This window comes from Ambystoma mexicanum, chromosome 5q (assembly GCF_040938575.1).
Source record: "Ambystoma mexicanum isolate Mex_15411 chromosome 5q, UKY_AmexF1_1, whole genome shotgun sequence".
In the NCBI taxonomy this organism is placed as follows: domain Eukaryota; kingdom Metazoa; phylum Chordata; class Amphibia; order Caudata; family Ambystomatidae; genus Ambystoma; species Ambystoma mexicanum.
The window spans coordinates 667852609-667872806 of record NC_090933.1 but is presented as its reverse complement, the minus strand read 5'-3'; the positions used below and the strand labels follow the sequence as shown (position 1 = coordinate 667872806).

The window sequence follows — 20198 nt, the reverse complement described above, 5'->3', positions numbered from 1 at the left end:
TATAAATGGTGTGATGTGTGTGTGTGTGTGTGTGTGTGTGTGTAGAATTGAGGTGGCAAGTGACTTTAGGGCGGCTAGTAGCTTGCGAGTCTACATGTTTACCCCAGCTTTAGCATCCATCGCTACACAATTTGACCTGCCAATTTCTTCCCATTACAGACTCCCCCATTTCACTAAACGTCCCAACCCTCCTTCATACATCTCTGCTTTTCCCCTTGATCTAGTTTTGTCCAAACAGTAGTCTGATTCCCCAATTTCTATTTTCCCTTTCCCCACTGTAGACAACCTGTTTTCGTCTTTTGCCAAAAGCGTAGTTTCCTCCATTCCTTCAACCTTTTCCTTTATGTTGACAGACATTGGTATCCACATGCTCCATCCAGTCTTGGATGTTCATCAAGATTCATACTCTACCCTCATGTCCCCTGCTAGCACCTTAACTCTACCACTCCCACCACATCCCTTTGTGTAAAGCCCACTCTCTCAAAACCATTGTTAACTTCTTACTTGCATCCTAATCAATTTGCAAAATTGTCTTTTGCTGAAAGAAATTACACCCTTTTGACCTTGCTGCATCTTCTCTTCAGTCTTACTACAAGCCCAATCTATTTCATGCTCAATTATTACCAATCTCATTTCTTCGTGATCCCTTCACTTAATAATTTTCTGTATCCTTGAACAGACATCCCACTCTGAATTAAACTCTCAGCCACTGATTTACCTTCAAAACGGATAAACGAAGTTTGTTCATCCTTTCTCCCTCCTACTCCCTCATCTCTCTCCCCTTCACAATCCCCTACGTCCCACTCCTTCAGCCTATTAGTTCCTTCTCTTGTTTTACTGCTCTTCCTGAAGCTTTCCCTCAGCCTCCAGAAAAGGCTTTGTACCCTTTACTTAAAGCACAGAAAAGTTCTTTCAATTCGTGAAAAACCCTCACTTGATACACCCGTTCCTTCCTTTGTTATTTTATTTCCAAATTCCTTGGAAAACACTTCCGGTTCTCAAATGACAATGCATTACTTACCGTAAAAGCATTTCTGATGGTTGTATCTGCTTAGATTCACATGCTGTGCATAGTCTGACATCCAGTGGACACTGCAGAGTATTGCATTTTGTTTTTCATAGTCGAAAAGGGGACGTCGACAAGGCGTGTCTGTAACACTATCCCTATAGTGACGTGCGTTGTACCCACAATCCCTCACGCGTCGAGGTCCCTCTGTTTGTATTTTTTCTGCCCTGAGGGAGCCTTCTATACGTGAGTGAGTACAGAAAAGAGAGAGAGATGTAGAAAGGTGTCTATGTTCCTTCCATCCGAGCGGGGAGGAAGGGTGGGCGCATGTGAATCTTAGCAGATACAACCATCAGAAATGCTTTTACGGTAAGTAATGCATTGTCTTCTGACGTTTGTTAATCTGCTTAGAATCACATGCTGTGCATAGACTAGCGAGCAGTACCCGGAGTTGGCGGTGGGTTATGAGAAGGAACAGTAGAGAAAAGATGTCTTAATACTGCCCGTCCCACCTGGGAGTCAGATCTAGAGTGTGCATCTAGACATTAGTGTTTTGTAAAGGTGTGCACAGAACTCCAGGTTGCCGCTTTGCAGATGGACTCAAGGGGAACATTTGCAATGAATGCTATGGATGCCCCAGTACCTCGAGTAGAATGTGCTCGTGGCTTGAAGGGTAGTTCTCTCTTAGCAAGAGTGTAACAGAGTGATGCATTGAACAATCCATCTAGATATAGTGGATTTTGAAACTGCATCTCCTTCTCTTCCTGCTGCCACCGAGACAAAGAACTGATTAGTCTCCCTCAGTGGTCTGGTTCTTTCCATGTAGAACATGACAGCTCTGCGCACATCAAGTGTATGCAGACTTTTTTCTCCCGAATTGGAAGGGTTTTGAAAGAACGTTGGTAGTTCTATTGACTGGTTTACATGGAATTTTGAGATGAATTTCAGTGAAAACCTTGGGTGCATGCGTAGAAACACTTTATCTTTGTGAACTGCTACAAAGGGGTCTAAAACAAAGAGCCTGTAGTTCACTCTCCTAATGGAGGTGATAGCTATTAGGAAAGCGGTCTTAAGAGTGAGGTCTTTAAGAGTCGCTCTGTGCATGGGTTCAAAGGGTGAGCACATGAGTCTGGTAAGTACCACATTCAGGTCCCAGCCGGGAGCTGGGTTTGCTATCGGAGGGTGTATTCTCTTTACTCCCTCCATGAAGGATTTGATAACTGGGACTTTCCACCACGACACTTTAAGCTGGGAAGTGGTGTATGCAGAAAGTGCCGCTAGGTGGACTTTAATGGAATTGAACACTAGACCTGAGTCCAGTAAATGGGTCAGGTACAGGACAATGTGCGTGGGGGAGCAGTCAACTGGGTCGATGCTTCTTCCTCTACACCAGATGACAAATCTCTTCCATTTGCTAGAATAACAGTGACAAGTGTTAGGCTTTCTAGCCTCCCTGAGGATGTCCATGCATCTCTGCGGGAGTTGTAAGTGTCCAAATTCTATGATCTCAGGAGCCAGGCTGCTAAGTTCATGGTCTGAGGGCATGGATGCAGTGTCCTGCCCTTGTCCTGTGACAGCATGTTGTGCAGACAGGGAAGTTTCACTGGGGGAGATATAGACATCTCCATCAAGTGAGCGAACCATGGCTGCCGGGCCCACATAGGGGACACTAGTATCATGGTAACTTGTTCCTGGTGCATCTTGTGCACAATCTTGTTGAGAAGGGGAGTCGGGGGAAAGGCGTAAGCAAATTTCCCTGACCATGGAATCGATAAACCGTTCCCCTTGGATTGGTTCTGGGGGTACCTGGAGGCGTAATCTTGGCATTGTGAGTTCTCCAGAGTTGCAAACAGGTCCATTTCTGGGAATCCCCATTGAGTGAAGACGTCGAAGACGATGTCTTCATGCAACTGCCATTCGTACTCTGAGGGCAGAGGGAAGTCTCTGCTGAGTTCGTCTGCTAGCAGATTGAGTTCCCCTGGTACATGTTGCGACAGTGGGAACATGTTGTGTTTGAGAGCCCACTTCCAGATATTCTGGGACAGCTTGGACAGTCCTGGAGAGTGGGTGCCCCCTTGCTTTTTGGAGGTAGTACATGGCTGTAGTGCTGTCCGTAAGGGCCATCACTGTCTTCCCTTGTAGGTGTTCCTGGAAGGCTTTTAGTGCCTTTAACACTGCCAGTAGCTCCAGTAGGTTTATGTGCTTGGATGCTACGCTCGGAGTCCACTCTCCGTGAGCAGTCTGATGGGATAGGTGAGCCCCCCCCATCCTGTGAGGGATGCGTCTGTGGTTAGAGTGGCTTCCACTGTGGGTGTGGCAAAGGGTTTCCCACTTACCAGGTTTTCCTTTGTCCACCACCGTAGCGAGAGAACCAAGGCCTGCGAGACCACCACTAGATCGTCCCATTGTCCGCTGGCCTGACACGACTGGCTGTTGAGCCACTCTTGCATTGGGCGCAGGCGCGCGTGAAGTACCAAATAAATACATGACGCCATCATTCCTAGCAAGCGCATCGCTTTGCGCACAGTCACCTCCCGACCTGCCACATATTGGGGGATCTGAAGCAGCATGTTTTGGACCCTCTCGTTGGAGGGGAAGACGAGGCCGTCCTTTGTTCGAATTAGAGCCCCTAGGAATTGTTTGACTTGGCTGGGGTCTAAACTTTACTTCTTCTCGTTGATGGAGAAGCCCAGTTGGAACAAAAGGTCTGCAGTCTTTTGGGTGTTTGAGAAGCAGGTCTCGGAAGAATCCCCTGTTATGAGCGAGTCATCGAGGTAAGGGTATACTGGGATGGATAACCTGCGCAGGTGGGCTGCTGCCACTGCCAGTACTTTCGTGAATACCCTTGGTGCAGATGCTATGCCGAAGGGTAGCACTCTGAACTGGTAGTGTTTGCCCTCTATCATGAACCTGAGGTATTTTCTGTGCGCTGGCAACATTAAAATATGAAAGTATGCATCTTTCATGTCCAGTGTTGTCATTTAATCTCCCTGTGATAGCAGTGGGATCACTTCCTGTAAGGTCAACATACGAAACGTTTGGGGTTTGACAAACTTGTTCGCTGGGCGCAGATCTAATACAGGGCGCATGGTTAGATCCTTTTTGGGTACAAGGAAGTACACTGAATAAATACCTTCCGTTACCTGAAATAGAGGCACAACCTCTATAGCTCCTTTCTCCAGTAGCTGGTCCACTTCTTGGAGAAGGATGGCGAGGTGTTCTGGTATCATGCGTCGTCCCCTCGGGGGTCTGTATGTTGGGGAACTGTTGAACTCTATACAGTAGCCGCGGGCTACGGTGGATAGTACCCAGCGGTCTGATGTTATTCCCTCCCATGCTGGAAGAAAGGATGTTAACCGGCCCCGACCAGCAATGCATGGGAGGGGACCCGAATCTTCGCGTCACTTGGTGGTGTTGGTGGCTTGGGAGCCTCTAGGGGTGGAACCCCGGCCTCTCCCCTTGCCACGGCGTTGACCTCTCTGATTGTACTGGCCACTATTACTTTGGTAGTTGTTGGCAGAATATTGAAGTTGTTGATTCTGTTGCTGGCGTTGGCCACGAAAAGAACGCTTGTTGCCAAATCCCCACCTGTTAGGGGGCTTTGATATTTGGTCCAAGGTCTTTATGGTATCAAATTCTTTTTTCGAATTTTCCAGTGCGTTGTCCACTGCCTTTCCAAAGAGGTTAGACTCTTCAATAGGCTTGTTAATGAGCGCTGCTTGCATTTCCGCCTTAAACCCGGAATTGCGAAGCCAGACGTGGCGCTTCAGCAGAATTCCCTGTACCAAAGAGCAGCCAGCTGTTTCCGCTGCATCGAGGGTATTCTTAACGATGCATTGGTTGACCAGAGACCCTTCATTAACTGTAGCCAGCAATCTAGTTTTTAGGGGTTCAGGGACTTCCTCGATGTCCTGCTTAAGCTTTCCCCATTGCGCATCAGCGTAGCTTGCCAGCAATGTGTTATTATTGGCAATTCTAGTTGAGAACGCTGCCGAGGTGGTAATTCTTTTGGCTAAGGCATAAAGCTTTTTCCCCTCTTTATCCGGGGGTGCCTCGCTGGTAGACAGTGGAACCCCAGCCCTTTCCCTAGTGTTAGTCACCACTAAGGATTCCGGGATTGAGTGACCCTTAATATATAGTGGGTCTGATTGAGAGGGTGAGAACAATTTTTCGATTCTTGGATTAACCCCTCTTACTAGTGCAGGGGTGGCCAGTGAAGGGTTGGTTTGTCTCTTAACAGAGGAGAGTATTGGAATGGTTTGGCTGGTGGGGGGTTTTTCTTTGATAATCCTTTCCACAAAGTCAGTGTCTGGGGTGACCTCCCCAGTTTCGACCTCAAAATGTGCTGCTGCCTTCCTCAGCAGCGCGTTAAAGGTGGGCTGATCGTCAACAGGCGAAGGGTTCCTAACTGGTGTGGTCTGAGGAGACCTGATGTATTTAATGTCTGGCTCTGTAGACCCTGATGGGGACAGCCAGGGATTTGGGTCACCCTCACCTGGGTCTTCTTCGTACCCTTCCTCACTTATGTTAGTGTCCTCATGGAAGCCTTCTCCCCTCTTGTTGGTTTTCATCATTAATGAACTCCTCTCCTTCCTGGAAGTGAGTGTCCTCTTCGGTGAGGTCTTAAGAGTTCATATCCTCCTGAAAGGGGTTATAGAACAACTTCGGGTATTTAGCCCTTGGACTTTCTAGGAGTACCTCCGTAGGTCTTTTAGGTGTCCTGGAATGGCCATGAATCTGTCTAACTTGTGCATACAGGAATGTAACTTCTCTAAGGTCCACTGAGGTAGGCCACAGGGGTCTGGAAGTGAAAAAGGAGTTTCTTCTCCTTGTATTCGCCTAGATCTGTCCCATAGCGTCGAAGATAAGGTGCCTTCGCCTTCTGAGAAGTGTTCTGGCAGGCTAGGGCTTTCTGTCGACGGTGGGAGCTGTCCCAGCCTACTTTCCGGCGCCTTCAGCGTTTCTTTGGCCTTCTGCGCGGTTTTCGGCGTGTCACTTGTCGTCCGTCTCTGGCTGTCCTTAGAAGATATACGCGCGTGGCTTTCGGCGATCATTCTGTCTGCCGAGGGAATCGCTCGCCGTCGCGCTAGGTACCGTCGAGTCTTTACTGGCAACGTGCACACTCTTACGAGACGCGCCGCCGCCTGAGGGTTTGGGGTTAGCGCCCTTATTTCCAGAGTGCCCGGTCACCTGTCGCGGGAGCGGTGGCGACCCTTGCGGTCGGCAGAAGACGCCGGTGGGCCCGGCGCCTCCATTGGCGCTATGGCTGCCTTAGTCTTCGACGAATGCGTGCCGTGGGGTATGTGTTTCTGAGATTTCTTGTGTGCGTCCTTGTCGCCGGGGTGTTCATCCCCATAAGCTGGCCGTGAGCCGGGCTTGTCGGGGCTGGGGACGGACGAAGAGGAGCGATAACGCTTCCTCGAGAGGTCTACAACCTCCGTTACGGAGGCCGTGTAATCACTGTCCTCGTCACATTCGGCGGCGGCAGCGGGCGAGGAATCTGACCTAGACATGGCATAGGCCGCCCACCTTTTGACCCTGCGGTCCTTTATCGTTTTGGGCTTAAGTAACTTACAGGCCGCACAGCCGTCCTTGTGATCGAGGGGCAAGCAAAGGTTGCACCGTTTGTGCTTGTCCTTCCAGGTATATTTGCCTTTGCAAAGTGGGCAAAACCTAAACGGCGTCCTCTCCATAGCTGAGGGCAAGAAGTGTGATTACGACCTCGAAAGAGAGGGAGGGGAAAGAGAAAGGCATTCTCGGAGTGAAAAGAAAAGATCACACAACCCCACTCTCCCTCCGCTCGTGCTTCCGTCGGAGATCTTGCTCGGCGGAGAAACAGCTTGCAGCTTCGTCGAGGGAGGGATCTATGTGTTAGATATTAATAATAATAAACGACCATGGGTCGAAGAAATGATTTCGCAATGTCTCTCGAGGAGCTCCGCATAGCGGCGACCAATAACTGGGCGGAAAAAAACAATCTGAGGGACCTCGACGCGTGAGGGATTGTGGGTACAACGCACGTCACTATAGGGATAGTGTTACAGACACGCCTTGTCGACGTCCCCTTTTCGACTACGAAAAACAAAATGCAATACTCCGCAGTGACCACTGGATGTCGGACTATGCACAGCATGCGATTCTAAGCAGATTAACAAACATGAGAAACCTTGTTTCAAATGCACTCTTACCGCCACTTAAATCTGGTTTTAGTCTGGTTCACTCCACTAAAACTGTTCTTTTACACAAATTTGGTTGCCTCTACCAGTATCTAAGCCATCCTCGGACTAGCAGCTTTAGACACAGTGGACCATTATTCTCTGCTTTCCTCTGTCATTTCTGACTCTCAATTCTATTCCTAACTTTCTAATCGCTCCAGTTCGGTCTCCTTGGTAGGGGTTTCCCTTTGCTCTTCTAAACTTCAGTGCACCTCAAGACTCCGTTCTTTACTATTATCCCTCCATACTTTTTCCTCTCTTCTCTATTATTGTATCTGACGATTTAAACTGTCCATTTTACATTGATTATTCTCAAAATTTTCTTTCCTTCTTTCACTACCCGAATTCACACTTGAAGCTCCAATGTACTGCTTCAAATGCCCATCCACACCACATTTTAATTCAAAGAATGATCTTCTCTTTGACCATTCCCCTTTGCCTGCATTTGCACTCTAATTTCCCCTCTCAATAATCTACCTATAATATCTAAAATGTGATTCTTTAAACATATTTCTTTGCTTGACGAGACTAGTTGCTACCAACTTTACAATGTTTCTGCTTCCAAGACTTACTACAAGCAATTCCCCTTCTTGACTGCTGAGCCTTACTTTTGTGTCACTCCCGCTCCCCCCACTTCTTCAGTCTATCAGTCTTATTTGCCTGCTGCTGTCCCATTCCATTCTCTCCCTCCCTTGCTGGCTTTCTTTCCAGGCTAGACACCTCAGCCCAATCTCTGCATTGCGTTTAAATTGGGCTCAGTCTTCCGCCTTTCTCTCTTCTCTGGTTTCTGTTTGCTCTTACTTGCCCCAGTCAGTCATTCTATAAACTGTCGCCCGTCCACCTATGGCTCTTTCCAGTTTTTTCATTCTCCTTTCTGACCCCCTAAACTTTGGAATGCACTTTCCTACTCTATGTTCTGCACACACTCTTGCTTTCTTTCACCAAAATCTCCTCTTACGATGACAAACATCCATAAACAATGCAGAACCCTGTCAAGCTTTTATTCCTTTTTATTCTTGGTTCCAGCTTTTGGTAAACCTAAACAGCATGTGGCAAGAGTTCTTCTGTTTATTTAAATAAACCATGTTCAAATGTGCGTAGGTCTCAGATAACCATGTTTGCTTAGTCAACGTATCAAACACTTATCTGCCTCCAGTATTTGCAATATAAATTTCTTTCATTAAGTACTCCAAGGAGATACAATATTTCCCAATGGAAAAGTGGAGCAATTCCATGTTCAATTAGAAAATAAATGTTGGACAGAATCGCTCCAGAGACCATTCAGAATCTGCAGCAGGAGGGTGTAGGAGGGGGTAGTTGGATGGAATGACAATAGGTTACCAAAAACAGGATGTTTTATCTGAATTTTGAGAAGTGCAATACATATATCCAAGAAAAGAGGAGCCTCACTGAATGGCATAAAACAATATGCAGGAACAGTCCTCAACTCAATATAGGTTGACATTGGTTAAACAGCAATATGGGTACTGTGATCAACCAACAAAACAAATAACACTAAAGTAGGTTTCAACACTTTCCTCTACAAATAACAATAGTATTCCCTACTTGCAACTAAGCAGAAGATTAAAGATGGGGTTAAGCAACGAAGTGTCTGCGTACTGAGTCTACTAAGGTTACAGATCTCCCACAGGATCTGAGAAATTCCTCTGGTAGGAAGGACACATGGTAGGCGTATTACCACTATTCTGTCTATGAGGGGCAATGTGGAGAAATGCCTACAGGGAAAATGCAAGAAAAGGGTGCAGGATGGGTGAAAATAGAGTCAGGGTTCCAGCTCCAATACTTTTATAATATATGGTAGCCGGCAATACCATTATAAAATCCTGTAATAAGATGTTGAGGAGGGGTTAGAAGTTTCAACTGCAATATTTTAAAAAAGCATGCAAATGTTATTACAGGCTGGTTAGGGCATCTATATGGACTTGTAAAAAGAAATTCACTACAGTAACTGTAGTCCGTTATTACAGTTCGGTTGTGAAGGCACAATGCCTGCTGCTTGAGCCAGCACAAGAGTAGAATTTGAGCGGTCATAACCACAACCAGCTTTCCCGACCGCGTTCTTCTAAAATTGCTTTGTGAAACTTAACAGGCATGAAATGATTAGGAAAGGTTTATGGTAGTACGTTTATTGTGTGCACGGTCGAGTTCAAAATGGGAGAGAAATAACCTGCCTGTTATTTTTAAATCTCAAAACAGTTTTTAACCCCTTAACTACTCAGCTATTACGCAGATCTACACAAACAGGAGTATGCGCGTCCTCAGCACTTAACAGCTTTAACATTGATTATATCCATCAATTGGAATATCTTAAAGTAGATTAAGCAAGATACCAGGTATTAAAGGGGATGTCTATGTATTATAAAAAGGGATAAGGTATCCCCAACCGTAAATTATACAAATATTTCAAGTCACCTTTAAGTTCTTGGGCTTATTTCCCCTAGCACACAAAAATGCTCAGCAACTTCTGATGATCTCAAAACGAACGGTAGTTTTTTTTTTATCCCATATATCTCCCTCAATCTATACTAGGAATACAGTGGCCATAGCACTATTTGCAAACCATCCAGGGAGATTGTGCGTGGCTAACCCCTTGCTCAGCGGAATTAAGGGATAGAGTGCCCAATTCACTTGAACAACATTTTTGAAGGGACATTGAGGGGGAGGGGGAGGGGGAGTTGAAGGGGGCAGGCTTTACAGCCATCTGTAAGCATGCCTAACAGTCTTCTACAGGGTTGTCAACTTCTGCAGCTCTTACACCCATGCTCTGTCAGGGCTCTAGCCCCTCAGCTCTACAGGAACCCCTTGTGGTGTTCTTGGTCCCCTGTGAACCTTCTCTTTGCCTCCCCAAATACTAGTTTGCTCTGGCCTTAGTTTTTTCATAGCCTCCTCCAATGGTTCTCTTAATTGGTTAGATTATGCTTATCGTTTTAAGGAGTCTCTGAATAGTGTCTTCGTCCAGTGTCTCATTTGCCCCACTTGATGTGGGTCTGCGGCGTGCGTTCCTGGATTCAAGAATCGCAGCAGTCATCTTTGCTTTGGGAGCAAGTCCTGCCCCTGTTACGAATCTGCAGGTTTTTGGTCACTTAAACTTCTGTGCCTCCCGTTGTTCAGCAGTCTTTGAGGAAACCGGAATGAGAAACAGACACACGGGACTGACTCATTGTGATCGGTATAAACTTACCAAATAATAAAAGGTTGGAAAATGCCTCACTGTCCACAACCTAGGAGGCATTTCTGTACCTCAACCAAAACTAAGGGTCTGTGCTGTGTCAAGATGTCCAAAGCACAAATGTCCTGTGTCTGAAATCCGAACATAGCCCTCACATTCTAAAAGTAAAGGTGCGAACGGTAGGGTCTTTGGCTCTGAAGGTGCACAAATGTTAAAGTTCACTAAAAAGGTTCAAATCCAACAAAAGTTCCAAATGGATTGTGTTCACAGTTTTAGGGAATGACTCCCTTCCCCAGGTCCCTCTCCAGCACAATATAGGTTCAAACGCATATCCAAGTTCCTATAGCTCAAGAGGATAACCCGCTCTGCTTGGTATTGCAACCCACTCCAGGGGAAATGACTGCCCCCCCCCCCTTTTGCCCCCAAGTCAATTCCACATTCAATCATTCAATGCAATTCAAAATTCTAAGGGCATGAATCTTCCTTGGGATTCATCTTTAAAAACACAACTTGAGTGCAAGTTCCAGACTCGCAAAACACCTGGTATACTCTGCTGCCAGGACTTTGTATGTCACTGTTCATCAATGTTAAGAACAGGGGGGCATGTGTCTTGCCCACGTTGTTTTTTCTCATAATGTTACTTGCTTTCAACTCTCAGGTATTGCAACTGTGAAGTTGACAACGAATTTGTCAAGGAGCCCCTTCCTCCCCACTCGTCAATTAGTTGACCCTTTTCAGTCTCTGTATTTCCACCCCGGCTTCGCAGCCCTCCACCATGCACTCACCCATGTTTTCTTCCTCCGTTCGGTGCCGCTCCCACTCCAGTTCTCCTTGCTACTTCTGCAGAGCTCAGAGTCTTTCTCCCCTCCCCACGACAGTGGCACTGAGTGTTCTCGATTTCCATGCTGGTATAAAGCCTGTCTCAGCGTTCGGTTCCCACTGCGTGTTTTTCACTGGCAGCTCCACTGGCTACCGGCGATGCACTCCCGAGCAGCCAGTACAAAGCCTGCTTGTCAGCTTCTCTCCTGGCTGGCGGTCGTCACCAATCACGGCCTGGAGTGCTTTCTGCCCCCCAACTAGGTCGGAGTGTCTTGGTCGACTTCCTCACTCGCTGCCACCACTCCAGAAGCTCTCAAGATACCATTTTGGGTTGGTACGCCGTCTTCTTCTGGTCTGCTGGTGCTGCACTGCTCATCACACCCGTCTCCGGCTTTTGGGTTGGTACCTGGAGGAGAACGCCTTTTGCTTTCATGTGTTCCATTTTTAAACTCATGCTTCAAGGAAGGGAGATGCTCAGAGCCAATCGGCTTCCCTCAAACACTAGACTGTTCCTTTTGGTTCAGTCTAGCAATCTTCATTTGGACAGTCCCCTTTCTCGTCTCAGTCTTTGTCATTCTGATCACTACTAAATACTGGAAGATATGGTCTGCAGGCTTTGCGGATTGTTGATGGGGATTATCACAATATGCCATCAAGGCATAGGGAATGAAGGGGATATCCCTAAAAGGTAAAGGGGGATGCCATGTCTCATCTGATGATGCCTGTCCTCCCCCCCCCCCCGCCCCCGAGGGTCACCTCCCCTCATGTGATCCTCCCTCGCATTGCCGCCCTCAGGGACAGGATTATCATCCGTCACCCCTTGGGCCCATGAGGAGAGGCCACCTCTGAGAAATGAGTAATGACATCAGATTTATCACAAGTCCTTCCAGCTGAATTGACTTCACTTCTTTGGGCGTTGCCCGAGATCCCACTGGCATGCAGGACGCTTCGGAACGGTTCGATATGCTGTCCATTTCTCCTGCTCCTTCACAGTAGTTATAACAAAAGAGTTGATGGCTGAAATGTTTAGAATTAATCCTAAACCTCTATCAATAGCTCTGGGCAACCCACCAGCCCATTATTCTTCAGCTTGCCAAGCCATTACAGAAAGGGCAAAGACCCTATGCAAATCCAGCGTGGTCCCAACTGCTTGGTCGCATCCCTCCTGCACAAGACCACAAGCAACACCAGACATGTTTCAGCCTCACTGGGAGTCCACGAGGTGTAGCTTGGGTCTCTTCAGAGGAGTTGGTCTGCATTTATCCACAGGAGTCTAAATAGATTCATGGGACCCCATGCGACAACATTAAGTCTAGGTTTCACATCAGATTCCTTGGTTTGAATATTCCACAAGGTTTGCCACTGACATGTGGGATCCCACAGAGAGATTCGCACATCCAGGTGTTTCTAGCCAGACACTCAAGAGAGCTTCTGATTCAGCTGTTTTATGGAGTGAATGGAAGAGCATTGCATGCCGCACCTTCGGAGTCCAAAACATCTGGGGCCCTCTCTTGTAGATGTATTCTTCTCTTTGGAAATGATGCAGATTTACCTTCACAAACTCCCAGTAGCTTGCAATGGCACCTTGGTAGATTCCATGATTTCTGTAAGGAGAAGATTAAAGAAGACTGTCACCATTCCAAAGATCTTAACTATTACCCTGAACAGTTCGCATATGGAAAAGGTCAAATCCTTTAATTCAGCATAAGGTTTAATTGTAAATGTTCAGGGATGTTAGATTTGGAAAAAGACACTGCATGTTAGCTAGATGTGGAGTAGCCACACCAAGGCTTTCAAAAGAAATTGGTGGCAGGGCTATTTCAGCTTTGATGGATGTTTGCAGAGCACAGGTTACATCCATCATAGCATATGGTGCTGAACTGTGGGGTTACCATAATATCGACATTTTAGTGGACATCTGAAAATCAGTGTTATACATCTCTCCCATACATCCTTTAGGTCAGTTTATAGTAAGGCTATCATATTTAAGTAAAGGAAGTCTTACCATATAAGGTCATTAGCATCTGTTTTTTTAAGATGCATGTTAAGATTAGCAACTTTAAATAATGAACTTGTTATGATGACACTACCATGTATGGGCATAAATAATCTGGTCAACTGTGACAAGAAAAGAAAACATGTTGTGGTTCTTGTACAAACTGTATGTATAAACATTGTTTCATGCCATATTTGAATGTGCATTTTGCTGCTGTTGCCATTTCTGTAACAAATCACAAACATGTTTGGTGGTCTCCCAAGAGATATGGAATCTCCATAGGGTTCCACAGCACTGTATGTATGTATGCAAGCAACTCCCCCCGATTGCTAGATTCATCTACAACAGGAGGGCCTCTATTTAATATGAAAATAAATATTTACCAACAAAACTAACTTGACTCCTGGAAGTCCCCTACTTCAGATCACTTCAATCAGTTTATGAAATCTTTATTATCCTTGCCACTTGATTTTAAACATTTGTTTATTCAGGTTTTGCATATGCATAGAAACCGCAGTACAGTAATCGTGGTCACCATCATCATAAAGTCGACAATAGAGTACATCCAACAGCAGTTCTAACAACTCAGTCCACTGGAAATTGTGCTTCCTATGTTTTCCCAATCCCCACACCTTCTGGCCCCTCCCCACCTCCTCACATCTGGCCATGTCTTCTGTTCATTCTTACCATTCATGGAGACTTCAAATCTGTGGAGCAATACAACTCATTTAACAACTGACTATAGTCTACCACACCCCTTCCTCCAACTCAGGGGTCCTGGGTTCTTTGCAAAATGTCCAACTCGGCCATTCCCCACCTACGGATATTCCCCATCTAATGCATCAAGGATGAACCCTGAGGCTTCTACTAGGCAATAGCAACCCACCTTTTTGCCAATATCAGCATAAACTGAGCTAATCATCTCCTTGTTTTATACATTTTTCCCCCCGGCACCAAGCCCCACAAACACACTCAAGCAGCACTCACAGTTGGAGTGAAGTGAATCATTAATATTTGACATCACAACCTGTCAGTAGCGTGCAACCACTGCACATACCCATGGCATTTGCCAGATCCCCACCGGCACAGTCCCACATCTGAGACAATCCTGACATCAGGCGTTATTCATTGGATGCAGTTTGGCCGGGGTCACATAAGCCCTGTGTAAAACATAAAACTGAATAAGTTGGAACCCAACGTTCCTTCAAACTTTCAGGACTTGTTCCCTTATCTTCGCCCAGTCAGTGTACAAAATCTGGTCCCCTTTGTCCCCCTCCCACTTAATCTTGACCGCTGGTTCTTACGGGGCAAATGCCCCACGTACTGCCTGAAGAACTGAAGAATTTGGGAAATCCAACCCCCCCATTGACCCCTCCCCCCCGAGTGAGCAGCACCTGCATCAGCAGGCTTTGACTTGGCTCATCTGGAATATCTTTCCACATGGCGGTCAGTCTTCTGGTCACCGTCCCATATGTAAGAAACTGCCCTCTCGAGATCCCATATCGAGCCCGCCACTCCACAAACGGCAGCCCCCCCACCCTCGAACAAATCCTCCCCACCGTCTGGCACATCCGGTCCTGGGTGCACACTCCAAGGCAAATCAGCGCTATAGAGCCCTAGCTTTCCCAGAAGCTTCTTTCAAGTCACCTGTACCACCCGAAATATATCTGTTTCCCCTTTTCTCCAACCTTGCCACACAGACATCTATTTTCGATGAGCCGGGAGGACTACTAGCAGGCCTGTCGGGAATTCTTCTCTGTCTGCCCACATCAATATCGCTGGCAATTGCAAGGAACCATTTGTAGTTCAGTAGATTGAGCACCCCCCCACCCTGCAGGGTTGCGAGCGAGCCATTCCTCATCCCTGCATTCCACAACAATTCCCCAACCTGCTTGTCTAGCATTTTAAAAAACACTAATGCCATAAGGGATATTCGTAAAGTAATAAAGAAGCCTTGGAAGCACGACCATTTTACACAACGCAACCCTCCCCATCAGTGATATAGGGATCTTTTTCCCAAATTGGACCGAGTTCCCCCCCACCCCCTATCTCCCGACGGCGCCCTTCCCATATTGTACACAAATGTGTCCTCAATATTATGAAAAATGTGGATACCCATATGTCTAAATGATTACCTTCCCACCTAATCCCCCAACCCGGGAGGCGGGGGGGTAGAATGATCACAACTGTAAAGGCCCCCCAATGGAAACAATGACTTCTCTTTATTGATCCGGAACCCGGCGAGCTTCTGAAAATTACCCAGGACCTCCAGCAGCATTGGCAGGTTGTCCATCACATTTCCCATATACAGCAATCTGCATATAGAGAGACTATGTCTCACCCCTCTCGCTAATTTCACTGCCTCATTCATTTCCATCCTGAGATACCTCGCCAGCAGTTCCAGTGCCATAGAGAATATTGGCGAGACATGACACCCCTGCCGTATCCCTCAGCACAACGTCCACTTCAGTGATACCCTATTGTTCGTCCTCATTCTTGCCATTGGTTTGTTATATCAAATCCATAACCACTGGCAGATGTTACCAAACCTGAAAGCCCTTAGCACCCTAAACAGCCATTGCCACTCCAGAAAATCAAAGGCCTTCATTTGCATCAAAGGAAGCAAGTGCCATCTCCCTGTTAGAATCAAAGTTGGCACATTACATGATGCAAGCAATACAAGTTAATCCGCCCCCCCCCCCATAAATCCACACTGGTCGGGGTGCACCAGTATAGGAGCCACCCTGGACAACCTGGTAGTCAGGGTGTTACCCAGAATGTTTGCATCAACTTTTAATAATGAAATATGGGGTCGGGGAGCGCTAGAGACCCCTATCAACATGGCTGCAAGCCCATGAGCTCCTCTCCTCACCAGAAACATCTTTCATGATCTGGCCGTACATCGACCCTGAAGCCAACCTTGATCTGCAGAATATAGTAATTTAAGAACTTGGGCACATGCTGGCGAGACTTGGAGTTCCTAAATCTAAGCAGTGCCGAGTACGACCAAGGACACCTTTGCGCTGTGGAGTGCAGGGAGACGCCCCTCTGATCCTGTGTCGGGGACTTCGGCTGTGCCCGGCACACCAGACTGCTGGGCGGGCAGTCTCGACGTGGAACCCAGCAAGAGCCTTACCCTACTCTCTGATATCGAGGAGACCGGCAGAGGCAGCGGGTCGCTCGCCCCGCCGGAGGACCCGGGACATAACTGCTCCCCCGCCGTGCGGCGAGGAAGGAAACAACTCAGCACTCCCAGAAGGGGAAGGCAGAGCAACCGGCCACCCAATCACCAAGGTGGGAACCCCCCAACCATTGGGGTAGTTAGACGCCGGCTAGGACACCCGAAGAACTGAGTGGTGTCTCCGGGGATGGTACGGAGCGGAGGGGAGACCTGACCCCCCCCCATGTCTGGCCGCAGTGACAGCCAGCGGTTGGGGCCCTCGGAGCAGAGGGCATCAAGCCGGAACACCCACCAAACCCAGAGGCCACCAGGAATCTGAGTGGGCTGGCGCCCGCACGACCAGTAAGCCTAAGAACTGGACTGAGGGAACTGTGTGTCGGCTGGCTCGTAACTGTTCTATTCAACGGGCCCAGAAGAAGTTGGACATCCCAGCACCCCATTGTGCCGATAGTGGCTGACCTCCGGACACAACACGGCGAGACTCTAGGCCCAGGGCTCCAGATATGCCCTTGTGACGTGGGACAATGCGCGACTGCACAGAGGGACCCTACATAATTTCAGAAGAACTGATCTATCTGGAATAAGCCGGCCACAAAGGGAAGTTACCCACGAAGGGCGTGCTGAGCCCAGAGAACCTCCAACACCCCGCAGTACAGAGGAACCTTGGGGACTGGCATGGACCGGACCGCCGCAACATACAACCGACGTTGCAGCTGGTCGCAGGACACAACCCACGATACACCCACTAGATCCGGGCCACACCAAGGAAAGCGGTCACAACTAATCCAGGCTGGAAACTGCCGCGACTATGGGCAAGCCACGCGTATGAACCCGCCATACCAGCTGAGAAATCTCAGGATCTGAAAGACAGCACATCACAAGAATCTGTTTGCAGAACATGGACCCCATCCAGTACTGTGGGACGCCTATTCATTCAAGTTGGAGTGCAGCCCCAGTTACTTGCTCAGGGATTTCAACACACAAGGGCAGAGACATAATCTTCTCTCCGGCAGCCTGCTGAGCAGTGATTGCCCCAACATAGGTGTTCTGATATCCAGGAGGCTGGAGGCAGGCAACCAATACACCCCACAACTAAGGAAAGGGCATCGGGGAAGAAGCAACCTCTAGGCATGATCCGGAGGCGATCTTTGACCATCCACACCGTTTGGGCTTAGCAGCAGTCCCTGTGCTGCAGACTGAAAAACCGCAACCTGCACAGCAGGCAAGGAAAGACCGCACGTAGCCACAACACCAGCTTCCATACTCCATCAGACGGACACAGACTATGGTTTCAGACATCTTCGTGGTGGAGAGGGCGCACAGAATCCCAAGTAGCAGAAAGCCAATTCCAGGGGCACCTCCAATTATCGCACACATGCTTAATTACAGAGACAGGGATTCGGCGCTGCGGAAAGCAAGGTAGAAATGCCCTCTGTCATACAAAGGTGACACAAAGATCTTCCCGGACTTCTCTGACAAGGTCCAGGAATCACATCACACATACATAGATGTGAAGAAACGGATGTGTTGACTAGGAATACGCTATGCCATGATGTTCCCAGTCAAGCTTCGAGTAGAACATGATGGGCATAAAATGTTCTTTAACACACCTGCGGAAGCCAATGATTTTCTCAAACGACTGCACGGAACTCGAGATCCAGGGGAAACAACCACTTGAATTGTGGTGAGTCCTCCGTAACTCTGGTCAACCCAGGGCAATATATCACAGAGGGGGGCAGTCACAGACCCTATTGCAGTATTGAGGAGAGGCGGTCGGGCCACGCAGAAGCAGGTTCATCGACGCTGGCAAGTGGGGAGGCCAGCCCAGGGCGGGAGGCGGATGAGTGTAACTGACAGGTTGGGGTCATCGGTGGGGGAGGGTGAAAGGGGGGGGTTAAAGGGGGGGGGTAAAGGGGGGGGTTTGTTTCCTGTAAAAGCATCATGACATGTAAGTGGTCCAGGAGTGATCGATGGGGAAGGTCGGGCAATACGCCCCGGGGCACACCTGTGGCTAGAAATACGGGCAGGGAATGGCAAGTACATCAACCTAGAATGGGTCGATTAGGTATTTAACATGGAATGTACACGGGCTGAACTGCTCGTTGAAATGCTGCAGGGTCCATATACGATGCCATCAGATCGGAGTAGCGTTTTTACAGGAGACGCATCTCATCATGACTTTTGAAGCCAGCTTTGGCAAGTCCTGGGCATGGCACCGTTACTTCTCGTCCTATTCTAGAGGGGTATGTACACTTATTCACAGCAGCGCAGTGGGATTTAACTTCATTTCGGCAATTAGAGATGGTGAGCGGAGGGGGCTGATAGTGCAGGGACGCATATGCAGCTTGGTTAACTACTATGGACCCAATCAAGACACAATCACAACACTGGAATGGCATAATCAGCATTTGGGGGGGGGGGGGGGGGGTGTCCCCTGGGGACATAAAATGGCCCGGGGATTTTAATGAGGTCATGTCACCCACACTAGACTGCACGACAGGCCCGAGCCGGTCACGACATTGGGTCAAAACGAGATAAAAGCAATGTGTCATACATGGAAATTAGAGGATGTATGAGGTCAAAGAGTCAGACGGAGCGCCAATACACCTTTCACTCCTCGATCCATGGCTCAGCGCCTCGCCTTTTTCCTGATCTCCCAGGCACTTATGGGGTCCATTAAGGAAGTCATCATCCTGGCGCACACTGTCTGATCATGCCCTGGTATTGCTTGACGTGGAACTGGCTGAGAGAGAGAGGGTGAGGAGGCCGTGGCGGTTCAAGAGGGAGGCCCTGGTGGATGTGCTGTTCCGCGATGGGATCTCAAAGGCCATTGACACCTTTTTCGAGACTAATGAGGGCTCTGTAGAATCAGCGGAAACTCTATGGGAAAGTTTTAAGTGTGTAATTCAGGGGGAGTGTATTGCCAAGGAGGTGGAGATACTACGAGAGATTAGACAAGAGCTGAACGCCGCCAAGTTACGGTTAAGTGAGTTACAAACATCGGGAGACTTCGGTACCAACAGGCAGAAATTAAGCAACTCTTGGAACAGTTTAAGACACCAGCGCACAGGGAGGTGAAATTAATGGGGTGAGGGGCAACAGTGAAATAATAAGGGGAAGGGCAGAAGCCGGGGAGGTTGCTGGCAAGATCAGCTAGGTTGGAGGCGCACAAAGAACGAGTCACATCTATAATTGATGAGCAGGGGTGGAAAAATGTGATGCCGGGATTACACAAGAGTTTGGCTGCTTCGATGCAGACCTATACTCATCCCACGCAAAGACCTCTCAGACAGAACTGGAGGCATACCTAAACCAGTCGGGCCTATACTGGTGTACAGAAGAGGCAAGGGCTGTGATGAACCGTCAGATAACCCTAGAAGAAGTAGCTGCGGCCATTAAATCCTTACCATCCTGGAAAACTCCAGGGCCTGACGGGTTTGGAGCCAAATTTTACAAACACTTTTCCCCCCAAAATAGGCCCATATCTCTTGCAAATGTACTACCAGAGCACCCTCGATGACAGACTCCCAGACTCTTAAGGGAGGCCTTAGTCACAGTTTTACCCAAGCCCGGCAAGCCGTTACACGATTGTGCATCATACAGACCCAGCTCCCTTATTAACCTAAACAACAAGATACTGGCGAAAATCCTGGTCTCCAGACTGGCGCCCTGGATTTGATGAACAAAAAGTTGAAAGCCGATCAGGTTGTATTTATTCTGGGACGATCCACATCCTTTGGGATGAGGAGATTGCTCGGATTAATCTCAGCAGTCAACAAGCAGGACCGTGT

The 20198-nt window shown here is 48.0% G+C and overlaps 1 protein-coding gene across 4 annotated transcripts in view; it reads right to left on the bottom strand.

Annotated features, from left to right (window-relative positions):
• Positions 1-20198, bottom strand: part of MTFR1 (mitochondrial fission regulator 1) — a 558490-nt gene that overhangs the window by 348713 nt on the left and 189579 nt on the right. Inside the window, exon 2 of one of the 4 annotated variants that reach the window (XM_069621120.1) lies at positions 12711-12834. The exons of 1 other annotated variant lie outside the window; for it this stretch is intronic. The gene's annotated coding sequence lies outside the window, so the exon portion shown is untranslated. Of the gene's footprint in view, positions 1-11196; positions 11217-12710; positions 12835-20198 lie in introns of those variants that run through there. 2 more of the 4 variants (XM_069621118.1, XM_069621119.1) reach the window with 2 other exon arrangements.